General features: G+C 32.0%; 1 protein-coding gene and 1 pseudogene across 1 annotated transcript in view; one reads left to right on the top strand and one right to left on the bottom strand.

The window, feature by feature from the left end:
• The window catches only part of SEMA3E (semaphorin 3E), a 100,949-nt gene that overhangs the window by 84,139 nt on the left and 1,669 nt on the right, over positions 1-15,141 (top strand). The window lies entirely within an intron of this gene.
• Positions 7,727-7,845, bottom strand: LOC120591873 (uncharacterized; annotated as a pseudogene).

A 15,141-nucleotide genomic window follows, 5' to 3' on the forward strand; every position in this document is an offset into this window, starting at 1 on the left:
TTAGTAAATAGGTGATAATATGTTTATGCTTAAAAGAAAGTCTGTTGTTTATATATGCCATTTTAAAAGTGGATTTATTTATTATATGTTATTTACATACACGTAAAGATTTTTAAATACTACCTAGATTTTTATATACATCTATATTTACATACATAATATAAATACATTCTATATCTATATAATTTAGATCTTGAAAACTAGATTATTATTAAAGAGGAATTAAAATAGAAAGAAGAAAATTTGATTATATTAGTGGGAGATAGATCTTGGTGGATATTAGAGAAATGGTCCTTGATAAAGAGAAGGTCGCAAGTTGAATAAGGGAAAGAAATTGTAGAGACCTGCCTTAGAACATGAGGGGGAACCAACAGGTGCAGAGTAGATAGTGAGTCAATGAAGTTTCCACCTCATTTTGGCAGTGGAGACCAAACACGTGTCATTGGAAGCAAGATTACTGAACCCAAATGTAGAGCATGTTGACTTTTTATGCTTTTTCTCTACCTTATAGTGAAACTAAAATCTAACATGTTTTTCATCTAAAATCATAAAGTACATTCTGGGAGATGATTAGATTTGTAAATCCTAGATTCCTGTGATAGCTGTTAGAGAAGAAGGTGCCTCAGCTTAACAAAGGCTATTAGAGATATTATAGAAAGACAATCAGGAAAGGAGAATTTTTCTAAATTTTATGATGTCATAAGAAGAAACACGTGTACAAAATGTCATAACATATTGTGCTGAAGTAAATTGCTGATTTAGCACTAAAGTATTTTCCATTCCTTAAATCAGAGGTGAAACTGTTTTTTTAAATTGCATCATGGGAATATTCTATAGTTCCTTCAGTTGAATAGCTTCCGAAGACAAAAGTAATTCTTTCATCAGCAGTTTTATTCATGCAGGTTGTTCTGTTTCTAATTTGGAACCCACCATGGTCTGTCTTATTTGGAAATCTTTACCAAAAATCATTCGACATATTGCAGCCATCACTATGTTAACTTTTAAGCTTCTTTCTCACATTGTTGATGTAATCTACTTCTTTACCCAAATTTGAGTCCCTATTTTCAACTATATTCAAATATTCTTGATTGATATATTTACTGATATTAGAAGTTTTGAATTTACTCTCTGCATTAGTAGTTTTGTCATAATAAGATAGCACTTAAACTCTATCAACATAGCAATATATATTGATTTATTCACAGTCTAAAACAAAACACAACATTGTTGACTTCAACAAAAGCTGAATGTGTATGCTGTAGATACAAACAGAATAAATTTGCTTATATGTCCTTTTAAAGTATTTTAGAGTCATTTAGAGTCTTGTTAAGACTTTTTAGAGTTCACAGTTTTATTTAAAGACCATTTTTGCATTTATTGTAGTTACTATGAGACATATAAGATAATCATTTTGTTATCAAATATTGGCCATGGTAAGGGATGTTTAAATTCACCTTCTTCAGTTCTTACCTCACATGGAAATGCTTTTAGCCATCAAGGCTCTTTGCAGACATAAACCACAAAAATATTAATTTGCAATCAGACAATAGCCTTTGTAAAAAAAATAATTAGTTGTCATATACTCATCTTCCTTTTATTGAACTGAAATCTTTGAGTCTGGAGTGTCTGCCTGCAAATCTAATCTCAGTCTTCTGGAGTTATCCAGAAACCACGTATTCAGGTGGATAAAATTTTTGCTCAAGTGAATCTTTAGAAATGCTACATAATTCAGTCATCTAGTTTCTCAATTAGATTACTGCAGATCTCTCAGATATGTACTTTATAATCTCTTGCTTCTTTATATACCACATATGACACAATCTCTATATTTTTTATTTCATAAGTGTTTATTGAAAACCTACTTTATAAGTACTTAATAAAAGAGCATTTTCCTTTGTCTTGATGACTTGATTGATTATGATGTGCCTCAGTTATTATGATATCCTAAGGAAAAAAGACTTAATAGAAAAAATTTGATGGATGGGGCTATGTTTTAGTGTATATCTACTGCATGAACCATGGTAGATGCTTTACTTTATTATTCTTAGTTCTCATGACTTCACATCAGATGTAATAATCCTCATCTTACAAATGCAGAAACTAAAAGAAGCATAGCTCATAAACAAAGTCAGTAACGGACCCAAGGTGTGAACCAGTTATTTCTGACTCCGAAGCAGAGCTCTTTTACATTTATATGTTGTCTAAATAACTAGGAATTTGACATATGCATTTTATATAATATACCACTTTATTCTAAAATAAATATTTACAGATGAGGTAATTTAGACATAAAACTTTACTAGTTATTCACAGCTAGTAAAGTGATTCAAATTTAGATCTCTGTTCTTTCCACTAAACCACACAACCTTCTGAAATTGGATTAAAAATACAGTTTTAAGTGCTTTGGCACATGGACAAATAGAAAACTGGAATTTGATTTCTGAAAAATGTCCTGATGTCAGCTTGAGATATATAGATGTAGATGTAGACATAGATGTAGATGCAGGTATAGATATAGGTATAGGTATAAGGATAGGGATAGGGATAGGGATAAGGATAGGGATAGGGATAGGGATAGATACAGATTTTGTTTCTCATCAGAATTTAGTGGAGCATAATGCTGCAACCTTGATAGCAAAGGCACTGCTCCTTATGTTTAGATATCTGAGAACCTGCTGATAATTTGAACAGTTCCTACTCTAAGCTTTAATACCAGGAATCATTGTTATATGATATATACCTCAGTGTATTTCCATTCTCAGATTGTCTTTTCAGGCTTTTACTCTATGCCTGTTGGTAGAAGGATTCCATATCAGAATAAGTGTACTCTATCATTTAAGCCTATGTAAATATAAAACTCAAAACACTCTACCTCATTTTCTTATGTTTTTAACTAAAATAATGCTTTAGTCATTCCTTTGAAATTTATTGAGCATCTACCATAGAGCACCTATCATACGTTCTGCTTTCATAGAACTTGTATTCTGGAGAATAAAGATATGATGATGATGATGATGATGATGATGATGATGATAACAACGATATGACTAAATAATAATTATATATAATCTATCAGAAGATGATGAGAAAAATACAAGAGAGATTACTTGCAGAAAGAGGTTGCAATTTTAAAGGGATGTTCATGGAGTGTCCCATTAAGATGGTCAACAGCAAAGTGACATTTGGAAGGAGAGTTGAAGGAGGTAATAGGTCATGTGACAGTGCTGGGGAAAAACTTTTGGACAGTGCAAACAGAAGATGCAAAGGCTCAGAGGTAGGAGCACTCCTGGTATATTCAAAGAATATCAGCGTGAAGAGCAGTGTGGCTGGAGGCGAATGAGCACTGGGGAGACATACTATGAGTCAAAGGGTGAGGTAAAGAGTGGGTCAAGCAGAGATTTGTAAGCCCTTCTAAAGTGTCTTTGGTGTTTGCTCTGAATTAAATAGAAAGCCATTGGGTAGTTTTCAGCAGAGCTGTGATGTGATCAAAATTTGGTTTTAAAAAGATTATTTTGGTTATTATTTTAAGGATATAGTATGGCAATGGGGATAAAGATGGAAGCAGATAATCATTGAGGTGAGAGGGACATAAATTTTATGTTCAATGACACAATATTAACTTGTATGTGCTTTTTATCTTCAGGGTCAAATAATGTGCTAGTGTTTACTTCATATACATAATAGCAATGTACATATGCTCTCAGACATTACTGAGATTTGTGAAGGCTGTTTAAAATCTCAAATGGAATACTTTTTCAGCCTTTTACTTTCCTCTGTGTTTAAGTGTCTGCAATTAATGTTTTGGACTAAATAAATATTCTCTTGGAGCCTACTTTAATAGGTGATGAATAAATTATAGCCTTAGCTCTTTTGAAGCCTATAGTCTTATAGTGAATACAAGAATGTAAACAGATAATAATAAAAAAAATGTTTTTACATTTATGTTGAAATTATGGAAAAGAAAATGGTCTCAACCAACAGGTCAAGGATGGAGGCTGCAGATGTAAATGACTCAAGGTAGAGATGACATTTGACTCATATCTTAATGAATGAATAAAAGTTAATTAATATAAGCATATGTGATGAAAATGAGAAACAATATGGTAAGTGTAGATCTATGACTAAGAATAAGGAAGCAAAAATAATAGGTAGATCAAGGAACCATTTCACTTTGTAAGCCAATGAGAACACCTTAGAAAAACTGCTTAGGCACATTACTCTAGAAACTGGTATACAGTCTTAGAGGATAAGCAAAAAGTCAAGAAGACCATTTAAGAAGATATTTCAATAGTCAACTGAAAGATTTTTTACCAAAACTAAACTGTGGTAGCAGGATTGGAAAAGGCATTTTTAATTTTTATGAGATAATATTGAATGTATTTGATATTTGAAATAAAAGAGAAGCAATCAAAATGATTCACATGTTCCTTGTTTGAGTGTTTATGTGGCTAATGGTATGGTAACATGATTCAAAGAATGTAAAAAGAAGGTTTAGGAAAAAGATGTTGAGCTCATTTTTGACCATGTTGAGTTGGGAACTCATGTAAAGCATTCATTCAGCTGGAGCTGGCCTTCTGGTATCTTCATATTAAGGAATATATTGCCCAAAGGAAAGATTTGATATGACAAAAGATGTGTGAGAGAGATCAGCAAGAAGTAGTAATTAAATTCAAGGAAATAACAAAAGTAAGAATAATATGCCAACCATCAATACTTAAATATCACTTTACTGTGTGCCAGGCATTGTTCTAAGCATTTTAAATATAATAATACTTTTGATCCTTGCAATAGTCTTATGAAATAGATATTATTATTATTATTATTCCCACTTTATAAAGAAACTGAAGCACAGAGAGATTCAGTTACTTGCATAACTTCACATAGCCTGTGAAATCAGTCTGAATTTGAGCCCAAACAGATTGTTTTCAATTCTAGGCCCTTTGTCACCACGCAGTGGTACCTCCAACTACCGTCACTTACCTTGGAGAATGAGTAAATAAGAAGCAATGTAAACTAATGCTAGAATCAAGGAGAAAACCCATACCTAAGGAAAAATTAGAAGACAAATGCTAAAAGACTAAATGAAGATGGAAAAACAAATAATTATTGTTAGCTTTCATTTAGTGCTTACTATGCACCCCGTGCAATTCTAAGTACTTTACATGTAGTAGACTATTTAACACTTACAAAATTTCTCTGAGGTAGTATTATATGGATTATAGAAATGTGGTTAAGTAATTGCCAAAAAGTACACAAATAGGAAAAATATCTCGAGTAGTATATATAGCTTAAGTACACTAAAGTAGTATGTATGGCTTAAGTGGCATCAAGATAGTGTGGTATAATACTCATCAAAAATGAATTAGATAAGGGCAAAGTAATAAACATCACCCTTGGAAAATTTCAGAAAATAAGTACACGGTCTCTAGTGAGAATGTAGCCAGTGGAATGGTTGTTGAGCTGGAAGCTATCTAGCAATAGGATAAGTGATTCAGTAGGGCTGTGTTGTATTAGAAACAGCTAGTATAGTGTACTCTACCTAAAGGTTTGGAGGAGAAAGAATGGTAGACATAGAGAGACAAGAGTTGAAAGAAGTTTTTTTCTTTTTTTTTTACTTTAAAAAAAAGGTGATATGGTAATATTTTCAGGTTGAAGGGAAATAGGCGTAAAGAAGAAAATGTGCAGCTAACGGGTGAAGCACGATAAAAACCATGTGGGAGAGAAAATAATTACAGACAAAAAGTTAAGATGTGGGTTCTAAGAAGGAAGAGAAAAGCCTCTCATTCTGTGAATTGGGAGTAAAGAAAATATTTTATGTATATTCATAAGATAATTTCATTCATAAAATACAAGTTTAGTTATTCCTAAGGCCTTCTATAATTATTTAAATTCAATGGCCATATATATTTCTACATACAGTTTTAATTTAGAATACCAGCTAAAGTCTTCCTTATATGAAGAATGTATAAATTATATTTTTGTGATTGCAGGGGACAAAATTATTATAAACACAACTAATTCACCCTAACGTGATGTGCCCTAGTTTATGAACTCTCAATTTCTACAATTCCATATACTCGAATTTATAAGCCTCAAAAATAACTTTAAAAATTTAATCCTGAGTAAAATCCCAAAGGAAAAAAATTCATCCTTAAGGTATTTCATTGGACAATTGAAGTCCGAGTTCTCTATGCATTTCTCTTTTTCTACAATACATAAGCACTATATTTTACAACTAAGTAAATGAGGGAAAATTTTAATAGGTATTTATTGGCTTACATTTAAATGTTTATTAGTTCACTGTGTACAATTTTTAGTTATCATGATAAAGAAAACCATAGTTTCTTCAAAATAATCACAAGATTAGTAAATAGCTTCACTTTGATGTGATACTCACTTTGAATGTTTTGCACTTGGAGCATATTATTTTTAACCTGAAAATAGAATAGTCCTCTGAACCTGACAATGATTTAAAGTAGAAGTTGGTAACCTACAGCCTAGAGGCCAAATCGGGCCCTCCAACTCTTTTGTAAATAAAATTTTATGTGAAAACTGCCACTCTCATTTGTTTAGCTAGTGACTATTGCTGCTTTCCTGCTACAACTGCAAAGTTGAGCAGTTTATAACAGAGACCATATGACCTCAAAGCCCAAAATCTTTACCATGTCATTCTTCACAGGAAGTTTATTGACCTCTGATTTAAGAGATCAAATGAAAACACTCAAGTGAAACTTTATTAAATAAGTATTATTGTGAAGAATATCTCTGTATTTTGGACAAAAATATCTTCTCATGAATAACTAAACCTTCACTTTGTGCTAAGCACTATGATTTCATAGGAATGAGTTTTAATAAAACTAAGCAGTATCAATAGTTTCTTGGAGTACATTCTTTTGGACTTTAGTCTTTAGTCTTTAACTGCAAAACCAAAAACACTGTAAACAAGGTTATATTCTAAGAATAAGTTGAATAAACTTACATAAATCCCCAGTGTGCAAATTTGTATATATAGTCTCAAGATACATAATTTTTCATGCCTACAGCAAGGTAGTATGAGAGAGGCAAGTAAGCCTCTGGTCCCTAAGACCAGCATTATAATTTATCTTTTGGTAAGCATGGAAGATTTATTTCGCCTTGATCCTTGTTGATCTTTCCATTGTGGGTTTTCTATTTAAGGGAAAATATTTGTGTGTGTGTGTGTGTGTGTCTTAAAAATAAAGTTTCATTTTAAAGTCTCATTTTAAAATGTATGTATTGTATAGACTCCTTAAATAGTTCATGTTTTATTATAGAAATCCAAAAGAGTATGTAAGTTGACATCAAAACTCCAAAACTTCATTTCACATCACTCTCAATTCTTTCTTACTCTATGCCAAAAGTTTAACTTTTCAACTCTGCCTTCAGACCACTTACTATCAATCAGAAATTCCTTCCAGATAATTTAGAGTTCATTGCATCCATGCTAAATTTGTACAGTTTCAATTAAAATGTAATTTTATTGATGATTCAATGCATTATGGAGACAGCTTCTCTTGCAAGAACAAAATAGAGAAAATGGAGTACACAAATTACAACTTTTAATGTTGCAGTTGTATTATGTCATCTCATCCTTCTACCATCTTGTTTGCTAGGTGATTCATATTTTCCTTTTTTTAAGCCTATTTATTTTATTTTATTTTATTTTATTTTATTTTATTTTATTTTATTTTATATTTTATTTTTTTAATGACTACAGCACCTGCTATTCCTAGGTGGTCTCTCATCCAAGTACTGACCAGGCCTGACCCTGCTTAGCTTCCAAGATCAGATGAGATTGGGCATATTCAGGGTGGTGTGGCTGTAGGATTCATATTTTCTTGACCTTCACCAATGCTAACCCTTGGCAGGAAGTCTAAGAAATCAATGACAGCCATAAGTTTACATTTTTGTCTTTATACACATGTACTGAAAGCATCAGATTTGTTCCACATTCATGTATTTATTTTTGTTTTTCTTGTTGTCATAACATAAAGTGCATGAACTCTACTTTATTTGAAACATCTGTTTAGCAGTTTTGATGTTTTTATTTCAGTCTATTAAAATATGCTCATCTTTTCTAAACTTTACAGATAAATATTCAGAATTTATATGTTTTTCAGCTTTGAGAAGCATATTTTTACAATATCATATGCCTCATATTTTAGTTCTGGAGTAATTAGCAGTATAGCACATTAATTTACTTTTTCTTCACAGCAAAGACACCGTTCCTATTATATGAATGAAAAAATATAAAGTGATTTTGTGGTCATAAGAACAGAAATAGATCTAAAGTTTTAGATAGAATTTTCTTCTGTTAATTTTCTAAGGCAACACTGAATATCTTTGAAAATTAACTATATCTTCCTAGATCTATAGAATCAGAGGTGGATCTATGCTTTGTCCCACTGAGACCACTTTGACTCTGGGCATCAAATTGAATAAAGTAATATGGTAATACAATAAACCCATCGTCAGGCACACAGAAGATGCTCAAAAATACTAATTCCTTTCACTTTCCAATTTCTCTTGTTCTAATGTAAATTATAGTCCATATAGTCTTCTAGAGAATAGAAAATGTACATCTGACAAAGATATACCAGCTTAGAATTGTATATGTGTACCATATTTTTTAGCCCCATTGTATAGCTTAGATTGAACTGTGCTTGAGCATCTTTTTCTCACCTGGCACTGAGACAGTACCTTAAGGAAATATATTTATTCTATTGCTATTGTTTTGATGCCTCTCTCTCATTATGAAAACACAGAGGAGATTTTTCTCAGGCCTTGGTGCCAGGAAAAGATGTACTTGTCATAAGGAATAATTTTAAAAATATGTCTGAGACCTTTGGATTTTAGAATTTATCATACTTTTCTCTCATCATTAGAAAATTTCTTATTGAACTTATACTCCTGTTATAATAGTTGTCCAGTGCCGTATGGTGTGTATTTTTATGTTCAAATATTATCTTTACTTTAATCCTCTGTCCTCTTATTTTTCCTCATCCTGATCATCTTGGTATTCTTATCTGTGGAAATTATAACAAAACATTACCCTTAAACTTCTGCTGATTGTTTATTTGGGGGCAGTATTTATTAAAGCATATGACTGTAGTATACTAGAGTAGGAACTGATCTTACGAACAAACTTAGTTTATCGGTTACCAAACCAGGATAATCATCACCGACAACTGAAGATTTTTTTGTATGTTTTGGTTCATGTTTTTGACTTCAGATGCATAACTTAGTTAAACATACTAGTTATAATTAGTTTATGGAACATTGTCATGATTGGTCCACACAAATCTCTTGTTTGACTTTATTTTTCCTGCACCACCTTTCTCCACTTTCATCTTTGTTTCCCTAGATGTATCCATTGCAATGATTGGAATATGTCCAATACTATATTTGTATATTGAATGACTATATGACATTTTGAGTATGCATGAGCCATAAAAATAAATACATTGTAGATCTTATTCTGCTTCTCACTTTTTAAAACTCAGCACTGTGTTTTTATGGTTTATCTATTCTGTGTGTGTATCTATTTCATTGTTTCTGTCTGCTGCTTGACATAGCATGCATTTAATTGATCTATTCTCCTAAGAGTAGACCAAGAGTGTCATTCGCACCATCATGTCTTTAATGATCATTTCTGAAAATAACCCCATCTATATCTGAATGAAAATTTCTGCATTATTAACTGTCAATATCCTTCATTTCTATAATTATTGCTGGTTTACTTTCCATAATTTCTTCCCTATCTTCCCTCTCAAAGCAGTTCATGTGGGTTCCCATTTTGTCACATCCTCACCAATATTTAGTATTTTCTAATTTTTATCTTTCTTCTATGTATAAGGTTTTATCTTGTTTAAATTTGCATTTCTAAAATTATTATGACTAGTTGACCATTAACCTACATGCTTATTAAACAATTCAGTTTTTCTTTCTCTAAATTGCCTATGCATATGCTGTTTTCATTTTTCTTTTTTATGTTGACTTTCCAGAGTTATTTGCATCTTCTTTATTTTAATCTATTCTTGAATATAAATGTTCAACATTTCTTCTTTGATATACTTGATGTTTTTTTAATTTTTTCACAGTGTAGTTTTTAGTTCTTACTTATGATAACTTTCTTCTCATTATCATCTCGTATTAGAAACATTTTCCACATTTGGATCTTTAACTGATCTGAAGTATCGATATAACTTTGTTTCTTATTTAGTGAAATAGGTTTTCCAAATAAACTATTAAATAATTCACCCTGTCTCTTTTGGGTATTCATCTCTATCATATAGCAGGTTAACATTAGAAAATGTTTTTACTAAAAGAAGATTTTTATTTTTATTCTGTCATATTTAATATTTTTTCTTTAAGTCAACCAATTTTTTTTTTATTTTATTGAAGACAGGCCAGATAAACAAACAAACAAATATATAAATTGTTGGTCTTTATTTCTTGACTAAAACCAATTTTGTTGTTAAATATATTCTGAACTAAACCAATTCAAGGCTTATGTCTGTTCTCTTCCTATGTAAAGTATGGAACCATATGGTTGATACACATGGAAATCACTGTTTCTTCCTGACCAGCTACCAGATGTGCAAGGTTCTTTGCTCAATTACTTTTTTTTATGAAACATATTGAATCAATTTTTATAGTTAAGAATATTAAAACCATTTTCAGTGAAAAATTCTGTATTTTTTTAGATTTCCTATAAGAATACTTGATAAAGTGATGTATTATGTACCATCTTCTTGACCAAGGAAATCTGGTCTGCAGACATAGAAAAAGAATAGCTGGATGAAAACAATTCTGTAATCAAGATTTGATACTGAAGGTACCCATGTTAACTAAACTGGAAAGATTAAATTGTGGAAGGACTGCAAATACAAATTTCTAAGTCATTTATTATTTTTAGGTATTCATAGGCCATGGAAGATACATTTACCTTTCAAGGTTATTTAACTTACATAGTGTACATCTATCCAGATTTGCGAATTAAAACATCTTTGATGCTTGAATTTATGATTCACTGTAACAAGGAGGGGGAAACTAAATTCTAAGACAGGCCCTATCTCCAACATTCAAAGAAAAGATATGGTACAGTTCTCATTGTAATCATCATGCTTCCACATCTTTGAATCAGTCTGGACTTTATATATGCATAATGCAGTGTTGATCAAACTTGGGTTTCTGATTATGAAAGAATGCCTGCCTTTTATACCAGATTTGAAAAAAAAAAAAAGATTTCTAATCCAGTGATCAAGGATTTGTATTTATTTCAATTTTTGCTTTTTGTTTTATTTTAAAACACTTTCATAAACTGCTTGTTATATGCCAGAAACTAGGCTAGATGATTTTTATATTTCCTCATGTGTTATTCACTCTTACAGGAGATACAGTAGAGAGAGAACAAAGGATCATATTCAGTGAGAATGTTTGTGTGCAGATTCTTTTCAGGTGAAGGCAGTGTCCCAGAACTGCTTGCCCTATATATTTGTGAAGCATAGCCCTCTTATATTAGTAACTAACTGCTCCTGAAATTATACTTGCTTTCTCCCTATCCAGGCCATTATTGAATTTATATAGACTTGAATAACTTGGATACATTCTTATTGGTATACCCTGTTACCTTATATACTTGTATACTCTGAACAAATTGGTATGTTCTCATTTTTCACTGTGTTCTAAGCACTCTATTCATTATGAAATATCCACAATAATTAGGAGATAGACTTTTGCCCTTATAAAATTTATGTTAAAGAGATAAAATTATTGGAAAAGGATTATAAATACCATCTTACGTGCTACAAACCTGGACGCTATTGAGTTACAGAAAGAAACAATAGATATTTATGTGCTATTTTAAAGAACTTATTCATTTAAGAAGTGAAAGTTTAAGCCTGGAAAGAAATTTTAAAAAGTGGATAGGTGAACATCAGAAAGTTTACTAAGGAAAAGAAAGAATAAGACCAGAATAAGACATAGAAGTGGGAAATAAGGTTGCAATACAGGGAACTGAGAGCCGGAGAAGTTATGAAGAGGAAGATTTGACTCTAGTATTGTATAGGTTGCCCCCCGCCATTGCCCTTAAAAGTAAAATATTATCCTTGGGCAACTACCATGACTTCTATTAAAATGTTTATTAAATATTCACAAGAATCAAACCAGATATGCATTCTTTATGCTTGTAACCCTTATTTTAATGTAAAACCAAAATAAATTTACAAATAAAATATAAACAAATTATTCATCACTTAAATGTTTATTTAATGTGATGATGTTTTTCACTTAAATAAGGTGTCTCTATGAACATAATATGAGACATAGAGTAACACATATGTGTTGTATGTGTGTGTGTAAAACATCTGCCTATAGCCATGTGATGACTCAATCTTCTTAACAGTTTATTCAGGTGACTTCAAAACTTTTTATGTACATTACTACATAAGGATGTTGTTGGTTCTTATTTGGCTGGAATGTAACATTAACATATGAAATCCATTTTTGTTCTTCTTAGCAGCTGGAAACTATCAAACATTGAAAATGATTCAGAATGTATGATAAACATAAAAATATGAGGTTGATCTTCCACGTGATCCTCAATCAATATAGTTTTTTTAAAATTTATATTGATTACCATTGAAATAAACATACTAATCTAAGAAATTCTTCTAGAAAACTCAGTGATCTCCAGAAATGCACCTATTCCACCAACTGTAGTCTGAGAAGCACAGAATAACTATATAATTTTCATAAGTAGGAAAGTTAGTCTGAGAATTGTAGATAATGAAGGATCATTAAGCTGTTGGGGATATTGATTTAGAAAGGCAAGATCTGGTTAATTGAATAATTCTCACCTGCTTGGGCAAGCAACAGAGAGTCTGAATAACTAATCAGTCAGGAACATGACAAAAAGAAATGAAATTTAAAGAAGTAGTACTCGCATTTGTCAAAATAAAGGGGAAAGATATTTGTAAAAACACAATTAATTAAAGGATTGTTATATATTTGCAGATAATGTTTCATACTCGGTGTAGGGAACCAACTGTAGAGAAATTTCTTTAGGCAGAGACAAGAGGATGGACTGTGAAACAGAATCCAGCTGGACATGAAAGCAGGAACAGAAAGAAGGAAGATTTGGGGGAGTCTACCAGGAGATAAGGTCAAGGAGAATCTAACATTGCAAAAAGAGTGAAAAAGAATGGCTGTTTCATCCCTGAAGAAATTTTGATGGGAATTTGGAGTGTTTTGGATTGGAGAACATAATGAGAGGGAAGTATATATGAACAATGGTTGGAGACAAGGAGGCTAAAAGAATAACGATATAATTTTCATAAGTAGGAAAGTTAGTAAATGAAGGGGCAGTTTGAGTGGAAAGACATTGAATTGTAGATAAAGAAGGATCATATAAAGACATTGAATTGTAGATAAAGAAGAATCAGTGTTTTGTAATTCACAAGAAACAAAACAGTGGATTATCTATGTGTAAGATGTACCATCTTAGCGAAGCTGATTAAAATGAGGAAATAGGTTAGTTATCAAATAAATGGAAATAAAACACGAGAACAGAGGATTATGCCTCAGAGGGAATAGAAATCTACAGAAGACACCAAGAAGGAACGAAGAAGAGAACCAGGACAATATAATGGCATGTACTACACAGAAAAAAAAAAAAAAAAAGACATTTAAAGTGGCAGGTCCAACTATGTCAAATGTAGACACAAGTTTAAAAACAATGGAGGCTGTCCTTCAGAGTCAGTATCATGGGAGGCATGGTGTGGTGATAGCCAGGTTGTAATAGATGATGAGTTTATGGAGAAACCTAATGGTGAGGAGAGGACTGCCAAGGGGCCTAATGAAAATGAGCAGAGCAACACAAAGTCCTCTAAGAGTTATTGGCTATGGCAGGTGCCAAGGATACATTGTTAGCAAACCTATCAATAGATAATAGATTGCTTTTAAATAGTAAAGATGTTTTAGGGTTGAGGGCTCTTCCTGATTCCTCACTGGAGAACTTCTTAAGTTAATGGCAATAGCATTCTGTCTACCAAGGCGTGGTCCTGCCAAGTCAAGGGGAGCTCCTATGACGGACATATGGAGCCCCTTTTGTCACACAACTATGTCACTCTGAAGCTGCAAAGTAATTAATTTACCTTACATAGCTGAAAAAAAAATACCTCGGAGAGCCTCATAATGTATCGTTAACATTTCTATTTGAGATACAGTCTCCTTCTATACCACTAATGTCATTATGCCACATTATCTCAAATTATAGAAATAACCACACATGAGTGATTACACATGAGTCACATTGCAACTTTGGACATGCTCAAACTGACCAAGGCTTGAGAGAGCTAAGCCTGGCAGGACTTGCTAGGACCTACCACTGGGATAAAAACATGCTTGCCAGAATGGCCTTTACCACCATTGTGGTTGTGGTTGTTGCTGCTATACGCCTTTTATATTGGCAAAGATGAATATTGCTTTTGTTTTGTAATCTCAAAGGGGAGGTCAGCCAGTACAGTGTGAATCACCTTTATATTTTCATGATCCTGGGCTACATGAAAACACATATCAATTTGTTTTTAGCTAGAGGATTATATATAAGGAAAGGTAGAGGTAAGTATTGACACATTGTGGAAAATATTCTCACCTGTGTTACTTTAAATTTCACAGCAACTCTCCAAGTAACATTAGGATTATTATCTCCATTTTTACAGGGAAAACTAAAGCAGAAAATATACATAAATGCCCTAGATCACAAAATTAGTAGAGTGTGGTTCCAGTATTTGAATATAGTTTTATGTGATTTTATATATGTCAAATTATATACTCACTAGTACAACAACTGTAATAAAATGTGAGTTATTTATTGAAAGCCGTATTGTGGTCTTCTTACCCTGAATCATAATTATTTATAGAAATAATGTGCAAAATGTATTATGTCACAAACAGAAAAAGAAGATATTTGAGCATTGAAGACTTAATATTTGCTAGACCGTGAGGACCTTCAGGGCAAAATTTGGATTTTACTTGTTAATTTTTTAATCTCTATTAAATGGACAGCATTGTGGAAATGTAAGAAATGCTCACTTAATTGGGTAATTGTGTGTGTGTGTG

The sequence above is a fragment of the Pteropus medius genome, unplaced genomic scaffold (genome assembly GCF_902729225.1).
Source record: "Pteropus medius unplaced genomic scaffold, Ma_sr-lr_union100, whole genome shotgun sequence".
Taxonomy (NCBI): domain Eukaryota; kingdom Metazoa; phylum Chordata; class Mammalia; order Chiroptera; family Pteropodidae; genus Pteropus; species Pteropus medius.